Raw genomic sequence first — 15,542 nt, 5'->3', positions numbered from 1 at the left:
TCATTGTGCGTAATCCAGCACTCTGCTTGGAGGGAAATCGCAGTCTGGAGGAGGAGGATAGAGGAGCATGTTCTTCAGAACTTGTGAACCTGAGGAATGTAGACTGCGGCACCTTCAAATCAATAAGCAAACAAGTGAAGACAGTTCTGATGATGGTCTTGTTTTTGGGATTAGGTGATTAAAGTTTGAATTAAATTAACTGTGCAAAACAAAGAAAGAGAGACACAAAGCACACAGGAATAAAAGTGAATAAGGACGAAAAAGAAAGTTCTTGATTGATTGTCTCATTTTCAGGGCTCGGTGTCAGGGAATAAGAACAAGATTTCGTCATCATACTCTGCGAATTCAGGCTGGATGAGGTCAGTGGCACCGAACAGAGAAAAAATCCCCTCATCTACGTTGCTGTCCTCCTCGTCTTCATGCGGCGTGCTTTCTCGTACTTTGTAATCTGGTGGTATGAGGTGCTGATTCATCTTGATCATTGTCAGCCGCTCCACATTTTTGGGCGAGAGGCGGCTCCGTTTGGGAGTTACAATGCCACCAGCAGCACTGAAAACACGTTCAGAAGACACACTTGCGAGTGGGCAAGACAAATAGTTTATAGCCAGGTTGAAGAGCTGTGGCCACAATTGTTTTTTGCCATGCCAATTCTGCAATGGCTCATCATTAAGGAAGACCTCTGTTGAGTCATTCAGATAGTCCTGCACCATCGACTCAAGGTCATCAACTGTTCCTCCACTTTGCTTACTTTTTGCTGTGCCTGTGACATTTTTTCGAGAACCATACCCCATCAAACTTAGCCAATCCTCCTCCCCAGCCACTGTTAGTGTTGTCATTGTGTGTGGTGCAGATGATCCAGTTGCCGGTGTCTTTAACGGCTGGGAGGTCACTTGTGCCCCAGCCACAGGTGCAGAAGTGGATTCTTGTGACTGCGGATGGCCTGCTGATGCTGATGCTGATGTACTGGCTTCTCCTTCAATAACCTGCCGTTCTTTTTCAAACCTCTTGGCTGACCAGGCTAACCAATGTTTGTACTTTTGAACATCTGCATCAGCGAAAGGAAAGAATGCGTTGTCTGCCAGCGCCTTTTTGTAGCGTGGATCCAGAATAGTAGCACAAATGTAATGCTGATCTGAGTTGATGTTTTGAAGACGTTCATCACCACGTAGGCGATGTAATAATTTCTCAGACAAAATGAAATGGTTTTTTTTTTTTTCATCTTTTTCAAACTCAGAAGAAACCGCCATCAGTTGGTGCTCCAGTATGCACAACAATGGGATAGCTTTTCCCAAATTACAGTCCTCCTGGCTGACTGCACGCGTGAAGAACTCAAAAGGACGAAGCATGTCTGTCAGGCTTTTAACTATGTCCCATTGCGCCTTACTCATCCGCAGGTCCTCCTTCTGAGATGTAGCCTCTGTCAAGAAATAGTGATCGAGTACCGTATACTGCTCATGCAGACGCTCAAGCATGTAGAAGGTTGAGTTCCAACGTGTTGCCACCTCCTGGATGAGTGCTTTCACTGGCATTCCACGTTGAAGTAGCAGTCTCCGCAGATGCTTCCGGGCCTTAAAAGAATGGCTGAAATGGTTGCACATTTTGCGGCAGGTGGCCATTACCTCGAACGCTGGACTCTCTTTATCACTCAAGAATTTTTGAACTACCAGGTTGATACAGTGCGCCAAACACGGCACTCTAACATGGTCACCAAGGAACATGGCCTTAACTACATTGGCGCCATTATCCGTGGAAACATAACCAATCTTGCGTTTTAGGGGGGATAGCATTGTCAAGACCTTTTTGTCAAACTCTTCCAAAAGGTTTTCTGCTGTGTGACTTTTCTCCAAGCCAAACATGGCTAGTGTTGCATGTTTCCGAGCAGCTTTGAAAACTTGGTCCGGGTCAACACCTGCGTTTAGCTTTGCTTTAACACCTGAAAAAGAGACCCAGTGTGCAGTGATGCACATGTAATCATCGCCTGGGCCACTGGTCCACATGTCTGTTGTCAGATGTATTGTGTGAACAGCACTCTTCTGCAAAGCTGCCCCAATCGCCTGCAGCACATCTTCATGTAGTGCTGGAACCGCAACTCTGGCAAAATAGAACCGGCTCGGAACCTTCCATTTAGGGCAGAGCGTTGCAACTAATTCAAGAAAACCTACCGCTTCTACAAAAGAAAAAGGTAGAAGGTCCACAGCTAGCATTTTAGCCAGCTTAGTGTTATACAGACGCGTCAGTGGGTGGTTGCGTTCATATGGCACGTCTGAAGTAAGCATTGTTCTAATGTTGCCCTGGACCAAGCATTTACGGGCTGATAATGACTTCGTTGACCCAATTTTGCTCGCTGGTGAACTTTTGTGCGTTGGTGTCTCACTCGCTCCAACACTCTTAGTGTGCCTCACATTGGGTGTGCTGCTGACAGGGGTACTGGGTGTAAGGGAAGTGTTTGACACGTCTTCTTCCTGCTCGTCAACATCAGATGAAACATCAACGTCTCCTTGATTTTGGCCTTTCTTGATCGCAGCTAGGTGCGCAAACCATTTGACAGCGTGCTTTCTCTCAAGATGACCACTCTGGCCGCCGGTACCATAGTTGGTACCTGACTTACCACGACTAACTGCAAGCTTACAAAGGGTACAAATGGCAAACTTTGGATTTTAAGACAAACAGTAAAGAAGTCCCAAACTGGGGACTTGAAGTGTCTGTGGGACCTGGAGGAGGCGGCGATACTGGTGGTGGTGGTCATGAAGCTAATGCCAGATGAAGTGGAGGATCTGGATTGCCCAACTTTTGTACGTTTTCCACTTTCACCGCCACTAATTAAGGTCGAGGTTGACGGAGGTCTCTTCTTGCCAGAAAGAAATATGGAAGCGGGACGAGTTGGTGTACTACTTAACTCCAATGATTGTGGTGTTTCCACTGCCTCCTCATCGACAACATCATCATCATCATCATCACGCGCAGCAGCTCTTCGGGCTAGGGTCAAAATGTCTGTTTGCTGCATGCCCGCTGGGGCTGCAGTGACCTTTATGATGACTGGGTCGTCGTTGGCAGAGTCTTCATCAGCAGCAGTATCCGCCACTTCTTGTTGAGCCTCATCACACTCCATAAGTCTGAGACTTTGGACGAGCTTCCTTTTACGCTTAAGTACCTTTGTTGGATCATGGTGTGCCTCACTCTCAGACGGCTGTGGTGCTGGTTCCCAAGTTTGATCCGTATCATCAGAAGGAGGTGTGCTTGAAGAGGATGTAGACACCACCCTTGATCTCTTCCTTGCTAGGGTTGTGGAAGACAATGAAGGATCAGCAGGAGGAGTGGCTTCCTCAAATGATACCTCGCCTTGATTGTCGATTTCCTGATGTGCCCCTACTTCGGGAGGAACAACTATTGTGGGCACTTGTGACCCTCCATGCACCTCTGCTTGTGCATCTCCTTGCGCTGCCTCTCCTTCCACATGTACTTGGGCTTGTACTTGCACATGTGATTGTTGTTGCGGCTGTGGTTGTTCAACACTCGTCAGATGAGCTACAACAACCTGTGTTGATTGAGGGACATTGCTGCTGCTTTCTTGCGATGAGCCAACATCACTGGTCGATGGTGATTGAACAACTATACTGGCTGCCTCTGCAGCACTCAAGGGCTTGGACTTAAGTTGGCGTGGTGGTGGTGGTGGCACTGAGCCCAATGGAGCGGGGGGGGTGCTGCCAGCTTGGTCCCCAGCAGATCCCGCTGCTGCTGCTGCAGGCATACTTTTTTTTTTACTCCCAAAAAAAGGGGCGGGCGGCACACCAGTCTCCTTGGTAACTTGCTTCTTCTGCTCCTTACTGACACCTTTCTTGCTAGAGGAGCTACGGGTTACTTTTTTTGGGGCCATCCTCTTCAGAGCAGGTCAGCAGGCAGCAGTTGCACGAGTTGCAGAGGGTTCTGTGTCCAGACGTGACGTCGCGTGACGTTATGCTGCACACACCGCTGCAGGACTTCTTCCTGGCACTGGTGGTTCTCTTGAGTCTTCTTGTGCACCTAAAAGCAATGGAAGACAGAGGAACATCAGTTCAGTTATACACCCCAAAAATTCGACAAAACACAGAAAAATGAGCACAATCCCATGCCATCCTTGATGTTTACATTGAAGACACCCCACAGAAAGACTACGGACATGCAAGTATGCAACACTCATTACCCCTGGGCATAATGGATGAAAAGTAGGCAAAATAAGTGCAGGCCTCAGACACTGCCTCTCCTCAAAATGGCCCCTTACACCCCAGGCACATGTTGCCTGTACCAGCCAGCACTCAAGATGGCCACCACCACCACCCACATGGCCAGTCCACATCAACAGTACACCCCCAAAAAACAGAAAAACAGCCAGAAATCACCACAATCCAACGCCATCCATGATGTTTACATTAAAGAGAGTGAGACCACACCACAGGCACACTCAGTCCATGCACCACCCACCACCCCTGGGCAAAAGGCCACACCAGCAGCCCCCCAAAAACGACAAAAAACAATAAAATAAGCCCAATCCCAGCCCATCCATGGCCTCAATTATGTTTAAATTCAAGAAGACACCCCACAGAAAGACTAGGCCCATGCAACACTCACCACCCCTGGGCAAAGGGCCCCACCAGCAGGCCCAAAAAAACGACAAAAAACAATAAAATCAGCACAATCCCAGCCCATCCATGGCCTCAATGGTGTTTAAATTCAAGAAGACACCCCTCAGAAACACTAGGCCCATGCAACTCTCACTACCCCTGGGCATAATGGATGAAAAGTAGGCAAAATAAGTGCAGGCCTCAGACACTGCCTCTCCTCAAAATGGCCCCTTACACCCCAGGCACATGTTGCCTGCCTGTACCAGCCAGCACTCAAGATGGCCACCACCACCACCCACATGGCCAGTCCACATCAACAGTACACCCCCAAAAAACAGAAAAACAGCCAGAAATCACCACAATCCAACGCCATCCATGATGTTTACATTAAAGAGAGTGAGACCACACCACAGGCACACTCAGTCCATGCACCACCCACCACCCCTGGGCAAAAGGCCACACCAGCAGCCCCCCAAAAACGACAAAAAACAATAAAATAAGCACAATCCCAGCCCATCCATGGCCTCAATTATGTTTAAATTCAAGAAGACACCCCACAGAAAGACTAGGCCCATGCAACACTCACCACCCCTGGGCAAAGGGCCCCACCAGCAGGCCCAAAAAAACGACAAAAAACAATAAAATCAGCACAATCCCAGCCCATCCATGGCCTCAATGGTGTTTAAATTCAAGAAGACACCCCTCAGAAACACTAGGCCCATGCAACACTCACTACCCCTGGGCATAATGGATGAAAAGTAGGCAAAATAAGTACAGGCCTCAGACACTGCCTCTCCTCAAAATGGCCCCTTCTTACACCCCAAGCACATGTTGCCTGTAGCAGCCAGCACTCAAGATGGCCACCACCACCACCCACATGGCCAGTCCACATCAACAGTACACCCCCAAAAAACAGAAAAACAGCCAGAAATCACCACAATCCAACGCCATCCATGATGTTTACATTAAAGAGAGTGAGACCACACCACAGGCACACTCAGTCCATGCACCACCCACCACCCCTGGGCAAAAGGCCACACCAGCAGCCCCCCAAAAACGACAAAAAACAATAAAATAAGCACAATCCCAGCCCATCCATGGCCTCTATTATGTTTAAATTCAAGAAGACACCCCACAGAAAGACTAGGCCCATGCAACACTCACCACCCCTGGGCAAAGGGCCCCACCAGCAGGCCCAAAAAAACGACAAAAAACAATAAAATCAGCACAATCCCAGCCCATCCATGGCCTCAATGGTGTTTAAATTCAAGAAGACACCCCTCAGAAACACTAGGCCCATGCAACACTCACTACCCCTGGGCATAATGGATGAAAAGTAGGCAAAATAAGTGCAGGCCTCAGACACTGCCTCTCCTCAAAATGGCCCCTTCTTACACCCCAAGCACATGTTGCCTGTAGCAGCCAGCACTCAAGATGGCCACCACCACCACCCACATGACCAGTCCACATCAACAGTACACCCCCAAAAAACAGAAAAACAGCCAGAAATCACCACAATCCAATGCCATCCATGATGTTTACATTAAAGAGAGTGAGACCACACCACAGGCACACTCAGTCCATGCACCACCCACCACCCCTGGGCAAAAGGCCACACCAGCAGCCCCCCAAAAACGACAAAAAACAATAAAATAAGCACAGTCCCAGCCCATCCATGGCCTCTATTATGTTTAAATTCAAGAAGACACCCCACAGAAAGACTAGGCCCATGCAACACTCACCACCCCTGGGCAAAGGGCCCCACCAGCAGGCCCAAAAAAACGACAAAAAACAATAAAATCAGCACAATCCCAGCCCATCCATGGCCTCAATGGTGTTTAAATTCAAGAAGACACCCCTCAAAAACACACTAGGCCCATGCAACACTCACTACCCCTGGGCATAATGGATGAAAAGTAGGCAAAATAAGTGCAGGCCTCAGACACTGCCTCTCCTCAAAATGGCCCCTTACACCCCAAGCACATGTTGCCTGTAGCAGCCAGCACTCAAGATGGCCACCCACCACCACCACCCACATGGCCAGTCCACATCAACAGTACACCCCCAAAAAACAGAAAAACAGCCAGAAATCACCACAATCCAATGCCATCCATGATGTTTACATTAAAGAGAGTGAGACCACACCACAGGCACACTCAGTCCATGCACCACCCACCACCCCTGGGCAAAAGGCCACACCAGCAGCCCCCCAAAAACGACAAAAAACAATAAAATAAGCACAATCCCAGCCAATCCATGACATGAATTATGTTTAAATTCAAGAAGACACCCCACAGAAAGACTAGGCCCATGCAACACTCACCACCCCTGGGCAAAGGGCCCCACCAGCAGTCCCAAAAAAAGGACAAAAATCAGCACAATCCCAGCCCATCCATGGCCTAAATGGTGTTTAAATTCAACAAAACAGTTGTATCATGCACCCCTAACCAACCCTGGTCCTACTGGATACTGTGGCTACCCACAATATAATTTATTTAATGTTCTGAAAAAGTTCCAAAATTTTACTTGCAGCAACTGTAATGCCCCAAACAAACTTACTTGTGAAAGTTGATTTCTAATCCAAAAGTGATCCAAAGACAGTCAAAAAGGCCTCAAATCCAAATATCCAGCAGCACCCACAAAAAGTAATCCTTCCAGCTCCAGATCCAAATGAAAGTGACCAGGAGATGGACAAAGCACTGGGAGGAGCCTGCTTTACAGGAACAGGAAGTTGGAGACTGTGGGGCACTTCCTTCCTCCCCCCCCCCAAAATGGACTCCTTGCAAAAAAAAAAGGCCATGCAAATGTCAACCTGAGGAGTGATTCTGATAAAAATCATAATTTTCTGAAGGTTTATCCTGTTTGCTGGTGATTTTCTTGTGCGAAATTGCAAAATCTCTATTTCGCAAGTGCGAGATTGTTCCTTTCCGCCGCAACTACGTGTTCGCAATTGCGAACTCTCGCGAGGTGTGCTGTGCAAGGTGGCAAGCCGCGAGTACGTATTCGCGGGCGACAAACTCCCGCGGGAACACGCAGCAAGATCTAAAATGGCGCGTCACTCGCAAAGAAAAACAACTCGGCAAACGCTAAAATGACGGAAAGTGAACGCCGTGCACCACGCCGCGCGCCGCAACCAAGCAAAAAATCCGCCGCGAGCGGATTCACGGATTTTCGACAAATTCGCGAGCGTTCGCGGATTGCGGATTTGCCGAAAATCCGAAAAATCCGCGAGCGGAGCGGATTTTACGCCCATGCTTAGTTACAAGGTTAACCACTAACAAATAATCCATTTCACGGAGGGTAGAAGTTACAGTACAGTTATTGCATGGTCTCATTAGTGCGTTTTACAGAGTACTTTCCGATCATTCAGCGTATACAATTGAACAAATGTTATGGTCAAAAACAATCAAAACCAAAATTAACCAGAGCAGCATTAACCTATGTCTGTGCGATTATCCCTCATAGTGCACCCTCCTTCACCCCCATCGGCCCACCTCGTGACATCAGCTTGACAGTAGCCCCCATCCATTGGCTGTGGCTGTGTCCACCCTGAGTGTTAAGTGGGATATGCGATTGCGCCTAATATTATGACTGCCTATTGGCAGGGTGCCCGTCACACACTGCGGTCTTGCGCTTCCCACCCTCAGGTTTTCCCTCAGGGCTGTCCCCCCCGCCCTGCTGTAGAGCCCGGAGCAATCCCTCCCACTGGGTCGCTATGTGCTCCTTTCTCAGCCCCATCGTTTCTTCCCGCAAGATGGCAATTCCCTCTGCTTTGGCCCAAGCTAAAAGAAAGTACCTCTATGCGGCGGATCGTGTGCTTTCCACCGGATGTACGTTGTTACAACGCATGCTTTTACCACGCATGCTTTTACAACGCAGGTTTTTCAACGCAAGTCGTTACAACGACTTGCGTTGGGGGGTGCTGGATAGTGAATAGTTTAATTTACTATTCCAACTCCAGTCCCCGTGGATAGTAGGGAAGGTGTTGGATAGTAAATTAAACTATTACCTATCCTAGAGCGCCCCCAGCGCAATTCGTTGTAATAACTTTCGTTTAAAAACCTGCGTTGTAAAGGCACTGCGTGGTAAAAGTTGCGTCGTAAAGGATGTTTCCCTTTCCACCGCTTAGTAAGAAGTTGCTTGGCAACCACCAATCCCAGGTGAAGGAACCTAGATGTGACTTTTTTGGCCGGGGTTCTACGGAAATGGTTTAATAGGTAAACAGTCCAGTCACAAGAGATTTGGGACCCTCTCTATGGTTAATTCAATTGACCGGGGATGAGAGAGGACAATACACAAACAATACTAATAAGGTTCCCCCGTGGTCAAATTATAATTTCTTATATGGCCAAAACTCACAACATTAAATCAAGACCCTTCAAATAAATACAGGTACGACAAAAAATCCCTGATAGCGGGACGAAGCACGACCGACGAGGCAGGAGGACTATATAGGTCGACTTGGAAGACGCACGAAGACTCTGCTAATGCCAAGAGTTAAGATATTAAAGAAAGTGATCGTGACTAATCATGGGAAGGAAATGACCTATGAAGCCTACACCTCCCTTTGAACTAAGAAAAGTGACAAGGAGCACGAACCGTAGTAAAATAGGTGCCTCGCCTGCTCTCAAACATGCAAATATAGAACCGCCCATGAGGGACAGACTTGAGATCAAACTGGGAGAAACCAACAGGAGAAGCCGATACAGCACGTCTGCATGAATTGGGCTACATACCAAATTAGTGAATAGTCCCCACAACTACATAGCTTGACTAATTTTGGGGCGATGTTTTTTTTACTTATCACTAAGGAATAGTTATTACTCACACGCAAAAGAAACTGGACACAGCTAGGTGTTTATGTATTGAAGGTACCCTGTACACACAAAAAAGAGAGTAGAGTTAAACTCTATCTGGTCTGGTCCTGAGGAAGGTGGTTGAATCCTCCGAAATGCGCGTAGACCTGGCGTCGATACTGCACAAATAATATCTGTGTTACCTCAGCCGTAGAAATGTTTTTTTTTGTGTTTTTTTAGTTCTTTTTTAACCTTTTTTTGAGTTTATATTTTTGTGAAGTGGTATGTATGAGTAAGTGTAGATGTTGGTTGGTGTGTGACTAACAGGGTATTAGGTTTTATAGTAAGGTACTGTATGTTCTCAAACACATTGTATGTACACTGCAATATGAATTGGATTATTATCTATGTTTGCGAAAGGATATATACACAAGTAAAGTTTTTAAAAAATGAAAAAATATTTTTGATACAATAACGAAAAAAAGAAATAAAATGTGCAAATGAAATAAGGGATTTTTTGTCGTACCTGTATTTATTTGAAGGGTCTTGATTTAATGTTGTGAGTTTTGGCCATATAAGAAATTATAATTTGACCACGGGGAACCTTATTAGTATTATAGGTAAGCAGTCCATTCAAAGGGTATGTTGCGTCTTGTGCATGTGCGTAATTGCTCACTGACTGCTCGCCAATAGGTATGTAGTCTGTGACAGTCCCACAGCACATGTATCAATCCTGCTCCTGGTTCTGCACAGTGAGAACACACCACATCCGTGCGGTGAAAGTACTTATTGATCGTCTCGGGTGTAAGTTATGCTCTGTGGACTATGAACAGTTGTATTTGTCTCAATCGAATGTTTCTGGGTATAAGAAACGGGCTCTTCATGATCTTTTCCCATTCCCTGTCTTCCAATTGTCGCCCTAGATCTGTTTCCCATTTGCGGCGGAGTGAATCCAGACTGATCGCTGCATGTGTTCGAAGTGACGCCACAAACCAGCAAACCAAATGCCTGCCCCGCCCCATGACGTGGAGGTACTGTATAGTGAGGTGTTGGCTCGGTTCCATGGTCATGTCCCCCCATCTAGCGGTTAGTGTCACAATCAGCGACCGATGTCTTAGGAATTGCCCCGGTGGTAGTCCCAGGTCTCCTACTAGGGATTCATATGGTATAAGTCTGCCATCCCGATACAGTCTCCCACGGTCTGCACGTTGGCTATATGCCATTCCTTGAGTGCAATAGACGTGAGTACCCCTAGGCCCACTAGGGGAGCCCTCCAGTGGTATTGCCGGTGCGTAGGGCATTAGGGTTCTGGTGAGGTAGAGGCTACGGTGGTAGCACTTGTATGCCACCGCCAGAAGGAGTGGCACCGGCATTGCGGCTTAGGTGGCCGGGTAAAAGAGCCTGGCTATTTGTTCCAGTGAGCGAGGAGGTAGTGTGGTTGCAGTGTCCTCGCGACCCCTATCTGCAAGCCAATGAGCTATCCAGTGCAATTGTGCGGCTAAGTAGTAGTGCTCAAAACAAGGCGCTGCAAAACCCCCGTTTGGTTGGCAGGTACTATTTGGTCAACGCCATTCTATGCCTGGCATTCCCCCAAAGGAAGTCCCTGAGTAGTCTAATGAGTGTAGCAAAGAAGGATGCCGGGACATATAGAGGTAGATTAGCAAAGTAGTACAGGAGGCGGGGAAGGATCATCATCTTGGATAGTGCCAGTGACCGTTAGTGGGAGCGTGTTCCAAAGGTGTACCTGTGACTTGATTGCTGCCAAGGCCTTTCCCAGGTTGCCATTGAATAGATCAGTTGACGGTATATCTGAATTCCCAGGTAGCAGAAGGTGTCTTCCCTCAATTGCACCCTTGTAACCTTTAGAGTATAACTGGGGTCTCGACTTCCCCCCCCCGAATGCATAAACAGAGGACTTGCCAGCGTTTACACTGAGTCCAGAAATGGCAGTGAAGTTGCGTAGTGTACATGCCAGCTGGGTTGGTATATGTCTCTCACATAGATCAGGAGGTCATCTGCGTACAGCGTCACTTGGTGCACCGCATCGCCCTGGGGTATTCCATCTCCAGGCCCAGCTCATATCTCGATAGCACTGCAGCTAGGCAGCTCCATTCTAAGCAATCAAAGGCCTTTTCCAGGTCTAACACAGGGCATCTCGCTCTGGGACACGTCCTCACACTGTCCGACGCCACTCTAAAAAACCTGCGCAAGTTCAGTGATGTGCTACGTTTGGGTACAAATCCATTTTGGTCCCTGTGAACCAATTTGGGGACTACCAGCGTCAACCGTTCTGCTAGCACTTTAGCGAATATCTTATAGTCCGCATTAAGCAGCGCCAGGGGCCTATAAGATTCCAGGACTGTGGGGTCCCTGTCTGGCTTCAGCAAGGACACCAGGTAGGCCTTGCGCATCGAAAAGGGCAGTTTGTCCCCTTCCAGAGCTGTGATGTAAAGGGTGTGTAAGCTCTGCACCAAAGATCCCCGGTAAGCCTTGTAATTTTCTGGCGTTTTCCCAGACGCCATAGATCGGATCGCCTCCCGAGTTCCTCTAAGGTAAGGGGACCATTGAGTGTCTCCTGATGTGCCTCCGAGGCTGTAGGCAGCTGGACAGGCTCTAGGAATCTCTCCAGCTCTGGACAATGGCAGCATCCCTGGATTGGTATAATTGTGTGTAGTGGTCTGTCATCACCTTGTGGATCTCAAGTTGTGTGTACACCAGGTTCCCCTCCGGTGTACGTATGGCTCAGATTGGGGTGTGATTACTTTCCTGCTTCAGCAGCCAGGCAAGCAGGCGGTCCGCCCTATCTGCTGTGGCATGTGTGTGAGCCGTGTGAGCTGTGTAGTTGTGGCATCGTAATTACTCCATGAGTTCCACGTGTTGTGCCCGGAGGGTTTCCAGGCCCGAGTGTCTGCCCCCTCCCTCTCCCTCACGTTCATGTTTGAGTAGCTGTGATTCTAGGCGGGTGAGCGATAATGCTAGCTGCTTACCTATGTTCCACGTAGCCCCTAGACAGTGACCGCTATTTTGTGGGCATCCCATTCCACCAGTGCATTGCTTGCTGTACCTTCAGCGAGTTCAGAATGTGTGAGGACAGCCGTTCCTAGTGATGCGCGGAATTCAGAGTTTTCTAATGCGGTTGGCTGGAGGCGCCATGTGGGAATGGGAGGGCGATCAGCTTCCCAACTGAGATGGATTCGCATAGGGTTATGATCGGAGTGTGTCCACCCCCGGTATTCCGATGTCTCGACTAGTGGGAGTAGGGATTGGGAGCCCACCACTCTTTCCAAGAGTACATGTAGGTCATGTAGTGCGGAGTAGTAGGAATAAACACGCTCGTTGGGGTGGAGAACGCGCCATATATCTATCAGTGTTCAGTGTGATAGCCAGTCCGTGAGCGCCAGCGCGTTTGACACAGCCGATGTCTTCCGGAGGGGGGGTGAAGGACCTATCTATGTGTACATCGAGCAGCGAGTTAAAGTCCCCACCTAACAGCCAGGGGAACCCAGCGTAAGGAGTCAGCATTGATGACAACTGTGTTAGAAATGATGGCTGGTCTGCATTTGGGGCATATATCGAGGCCAGTAGTATTGCTTGACCGTTAAGTGTCCCACGCACTAAGGCGTATCTGCCTTCGGGGTCTGTCACCACATCCGCACAAACGAACGGGGTGCCCACTCTCACCCAGGCTAGTGTGCCCCTTGCATGTGCTGAGTACACCGTGCCATACACCTGTCCCATCCAGCGCTTGCGCATTCTGTCTAGTTCCAGCTGTGTCATATGTGTTTCCTGCAATAAAGCAATTCCAACCGAGTGTCTCCGGAGGTATGTAAATATGAAGTAGCGCCGCGTGGGTGTGTGCATGCCACGTATGTTCCATGTAACTATATTAGCCCGTGTCATTTCTGGTGTGTTTAGTCACTGAGGTCGTCAAGGGTGGGGTGCGCCGTGGTGTGTGAGGGCCGTTGACATATACTAGTGTATCGGTCTGCTGCAACAGAAACAATGATTGAACTAAGAACAACATACTAGTTGGGGAGAACTTTGCAAAATGTCCATCCAAACCTCTGTAACTACTGAGAAGTACAAACTAATTCAGTGTGTTGCCTGAAGGGGTACGCGCACAGGTAATGTTCTGCTGCTGCTGTCCCCCCCATTCCTAAGCATGTAGTATGCCATCTAGATAGTTACCCAGATAAGTTTGCGAGTCCAGTCGGGCTCAGAGCTTACTGATGTCTAATGTGCACCCACTCCCAGTGGTAATATATGTGGCTTGGCCGGGCGCAGGCACGGCAGCTTCAGCACCACCACCTAATGGGTGAGTGTGGCCATCAACCCGACAGTCCCGCCCCCATTTGTAACACAATGGAAGAAGACATTTGTAAACAGTCAATGGTCTACTTGCGTGAGCTGCCTGTGACAGAGTTCAGCATGCCAGTGTGTTATCCTATGATACCATCAGCAGTTTGCGGCGTTACCACTTGCAGGCAGAGGTCATCAAATATTTCAGTTGATGGTGACGAGGAGCCACTGGCCACCAACGCGTCCCTTGTGTAAGAGTCTAAGTGTTCTTTTGAGTGTGGGGATTCAAGGGTTGTGACCGCTTTCAGGGCATCTTGCCTCTCCCGTCTCATTTTCTCCGGACTCAGTGCTGCCGTCCCTTGCTTCCCATTTTGCACCGTTCCTTGTCGTCCTTGCCGTCTGTTCCTCCTGCCTGCTGGGTTGTCGCCATCTGGATCCGAGGGCCTTGTGCCATTCCACCGCCCCTCTCTTCCAACCAGTCCCATGCCTCTGCAGGAGAATCAAAGAAGCGGTCCCTTCTTTCACAACCACCCTAAGCCGAGCAGGGAATAACAGTGAGTACAGTAGTTCCAGAACTCTTAATTGGCGCTTCAATGCTGCATAGTTGCTCCTGCGGCGCTGCACTAGAGCGGTGTAATCTGGGAAGAGCATTACTTGACTACTACCCACTTTGAGGCTGTCCATTTTACGTGTTTCGTGTAGCACCGCATCTCTGTCCCTGTAGTTGAGTATCCTGAAGATAAACGGACGTGGCCTAGCTCCTGGCTGGGTTTTCTGCGACGGTACACGGTGGGCTCTTTCTACTGCAAACTGCATTGACAATGTTCCCTGGGGCAGAAGGTCATGCAGCCAGCGCTCTGTGTATTGTTCTAGGTTCCTACCTTCCTCCCCCTCTGGCAGGCCCACTACGCGAATGTTGTTTCGGCAGGAGCGTCCTTCTGCATCCTCTGCTCTATCTTCCAGGGCATGTATACGCTCTATCATGTCCTGTAGCGCAGCTGCTTGGCTTTCACTGACAGGCTGGAAATCCTTGAGTGTTTGGCCATGTGCAGTGACTTTTCTTGCCAGTTTACGGTGAGCTGCATGCAGCAGCGTGAAGTCCGAAGTAACTTTATCTATCCGGGTTCTGGTATGTTCTAATGCGGCATTGATTTTCTCCACTGGTGCGAGCATCGAGTCCATTTTGGCTGCCAGGGCCATGGTCGTTGGCTCCATCTCCCCCTCATCTCCTATGCACGGAGGATCCAGGCTATTCACGCGCAGGGTCCCCTGCTGCATCTTGGCATGCAGTTTTCTGCCGCTAAAGCGGCAATAATTTTATCGCCTGTCTTGATAATATGCCCCCCATTACTCCTGGAGATGATCTTTTGGCATGGATGTTCTGGTGACTCTTTTTGGTTATGATTACTCTATTATTTTTTGGCAGATTTTAATGGTAACTTTTGTACATGTTGCATGCCTTTCTATTCTCGATGAAGTTGTATCAAGAAAAAACATGTGTTTTTTAGACTGGAGGTGTAATAAAGAAGATTTTGAACATCAACAGTGACTGGAGTATTGTACATCGAACTACTGTAAACTTGGAGTGCTCAAATGATCACTGTACAAAAAACACAGATTTCAGTTACGGGTGGATGATAATGTCAGTTATAATGTTACATTTTAAACTTAAAAACCACTGACATTCCACAGGTATAGTTTGCTGAGCTAACTATAACTTGCGCCCCAACAATCACAGGTTAAGACCTCACACATTACATCACTCATGACATGTTAAAATGACATCATTAATGACATCTAAAATGACGGCCTAGGACAAATTCCACCACATCGGGCAAGATGGCGGCCG

Source organism: Lissotriton helveticus, chromosome 1_1 (assembly GCF_964261635.1).
Source record: "Lissotriton helveticus chromosome 1_1, aLisHel1.1, whole genome shotgun sequence".
Taxonomy (NCBI): Eukaryota; Metazoa; Chordata; class Amphibia; order Caudata; family Salamandridae; genus Lissotriton; species Lissotriton helveticus.
The sequence above is the reverse complement of the archived record's forward strand: the minus strand, read 5'-3'. Positions refer to the sequence as shown.